Raw genomic sequence first — 2,920 nt, forward strand, 5'->3', positions numbered from 1 at the left:
AGATAGATAGATAGATAGATAGATAGATAGATAGATAGTGTTCATCTATGCCTTAATAAGGGCAATCCTGTTATGTTGGCTCAGGACTGGCAGTGAGTGACTCATGGGCTCCACAGGAGCTGCAAGTTTTTCATTCACCACATTTTTCTTCATATTTTCACTACAAATAAGGACATGGCGGATTTCCTCTTCTCGCCAGCTAACAAGCCGACTTCCCCATCCACATCCACTGCGTACATGAGTCACCCGCAACTGTTAGCCAAGCAGTAACTTGTGAAGCACTTCTGTCAATTAGTTCCAATCTTTCATCACCGTTATTTCCCCCCTCAAAGAGACTCAACTCCAAGGGTTCTCCAACAGCGTCAAGATGCGCTCTCAGAAATATTTTCACGTGGTCTTACATCACCTTGGTAATTTTAGCTCGGACTGCCACACACGCAAAGCATTGTAACTGTGGATGTTTTCTGTCATGTCTACTTTTAAATACATTTTCTTGGAATTTACCAAAAAAAATAAATAAATAAATAAGTGAACTAAATGAACAAACAAGTAGTCACAAATTTTATAATATGTACAATTTAGCATTAAAATGCTGCAAGAAAAAAACTTATCTGGACAAAACTACAAATATTGTTCTTTGACTTCGAGTAAAATGCTTCTAAACACAGATAATTTCCGTTTGATTCCAAAAACATTTTTCCACACTTCCATTACAGTATTAACTTAATAGCCTTCTGGGGGTATCCCCCCCCCAAAAAAAAAAAAATAAATAAATAAAACCTTCATAACTACAGACCTCTAGAAACAGATTATCTCTGGATGTTACACGATTATTAAGCAAGCTTTGAACCTGGACCTGCTTTGAGTTATATTGTTGTAATTAATGTCATCCAGGAGACCGAGGCAGCGCCTGCTGGACAGCCCGGCTGGGCAGGGATTAAAGAGCTGAACTAACAACAGAGGGTGCAGGGACGATGGGCAGAGGGAACCACCACAACATGCAGGCTGCTTCACTCAGCATCTGTTCCTTCTTAGCCATAAAGACAACCTTCACCCTCATCGGCCATTTGCATGGTTCCTGTCTGACCGAGAGGGAGACCCAGCTCCTAGATGAAGAGGCCACACACGCCCAAGACAAACAGAGCAGAAAGATGAGGGAGAGCACACTCCAAGGTGGAGCTCGGAATAGAAAAAAACAAACAAAACAAAAAAACGCAAAAGAGCCACGCTTGGATTAACCTGCAAACCACGCATTGTATGCAGAAGGAATGTCTGCATTGAATAAATAATCAAATTAAAAATATATAACTGCCCTGAGCGTTTTATCCTTTTTTTTAAGCCATTTTACACAGCATCAACACAGGATGCAACGGAGTACGCCTTCATTCGGTTCAGTTGAGCCGATGGACGCACAACAAATCACGGCGAAAACATCACGTTATTCCTGCGTGTCTGCACAACATTCAAACAATTCCACCTCGACGATTACTTTCGGCTTATTAATCCAATATTAAATTGCTATTAACGGGATCACGTCAAACGTAGCGTCAAACGTGAGGGAATGTGATTTTGGTTCCCACGTTGGAAATAAATAAACATCTTAATAGCACAGATTGAAACAGTAGGTAGGTTTGCGTTTTTACTCGGTAAAAATAAATATTTACTCACATCACGAAGACGGAAGGGTGACCTGCGGAATATGACAGCGCCTCCGGGTTTCTTACAAATATTAAAACGCTTTCCTCTTTGCTCACTTTGACTATTTGTTTAAAAAAATTTTACGCTTATATTCTTGTTATGTTAGTGTGTTGGAAAAATCCTGTAGAGCATAAGGATCCAAATATATATATGTATATACGGTGTAGTGCAGGGGAGCGTTTTTATCCAGACCTGCGCTGCCCACGTGACTGATTACAAACCTCACTGACGTCACTGATGACACCGCTGGCGGCTGTGAGAGAAACATCAACGTTTGAGGCGGTGGAGAAACACCAACTGTTTCTCCACACTTAATTCCGAGAAAGCTAGACAAGCTCATACACGAAGCTGTTCATTAAAAACAGTACAGTCCACCGGTGCTTTTCTTCGATCATATTTCTGTATTAGAAGATGTGAATCAGCAAATAAAAATAAAAGGGCCCAGAATTATGAAAAATGCCATCACATATTTAATTATCAACCTCCACAGAGATGCGAAAATGGCAAAATTAAATAAATTAGTGACAGAAAACCATTTGAAATTTTAAATCATGAAGTTGTACGTTACAAAAATTCACAATTCACTGCTGTTTAATATTTTCACTAACTCCTTTCCAATGTTTAGATTTTCCTCCAACTGCATCAATTAATGATAAAGTGCAGCTGAGTGTTATGATTCAAAACAATGTATAAAATTCAGCACATATATTTTTTGATACAATACAACAGAGCCAAGATCATCAGAACACCAGCTCAAGTTGTACTTGCCAGAGTTTGACTTGGAGGCCAACTTCCTGTTAAACTTATCATTGTCCACCAAACCTCACAGCCCCTCTTTCTGCTCCTGGATCATTTTTGCATTATATGTTTACAACTGCTTGTTTTAAAGCTAATGGAGTGCTGCCAAAGGTTGTGAGCAGTTATCTGACTAGTAGTAGATAATTTTGCATTCTTTTTAACTTGTGAGATTTTTCAGGGTGTGGACTGTGGAAATAATGAGATCTAGATGAAAGTGGACTGCCATCTTGAAACAACTACAATTGAAATGTTTGCTTTTTGCCTTCACAACTAGCTTATAATTTAACCTGTCCTGTAATTTTTCCAAATGCTTTTGGGCTGCAAGGGCCTGCAAATGAGAGAGTTAATTACAACTTATGCTGGAGTTTTTGTCTACCACTGTTATGTTGTGCCATCAGTATGCTTATATATATATATATATATA

The 2,920-nt window shown here is 39.0% G+C and overlaps 1 protein-coding gene across 2 annotated transcripts in view; it reads right to left on the minus strand.

Annotated features, from left to right (window-relative positions):
- The window catches only part of dennd4a (DENN/MADD domain containing 4A), a 26,342-nt gene extending 24,436 nt beyond the window's left edge, over positions 1–1,906 (minus strand). For both annotated transcript variants that reach the window (XM_007556822.2, XM_007556821.2), the window contains exon 1: positions 1,669–1,906. The gene's annotated coding sequence lies outside the window, so the exon portion shown is untranslated. The remainder of the gene's footprint in view (positions 1–1,668) is intronic.
- Between the last annotated feature and the right edge of the window lie 1,014 nt (positions 1,907–2,920).

Source organism: Poecilia formosa, unplaced genomic scaffold, assembly GCF_000485575.1.
Source record: "Poecilia formosa unplaced genomic scaffold, Poecilia_formosa-5.1.2 Scaffold81, whole genome shotgun sequence".
NCBI classification, from domain to species: domain Eukaryota; kingdom Metazoa; phylum Chordata; class Actinopteri; order Cyprinodontiformes; family Poeciliidae; genus Poecilia; species Poecilia formosa.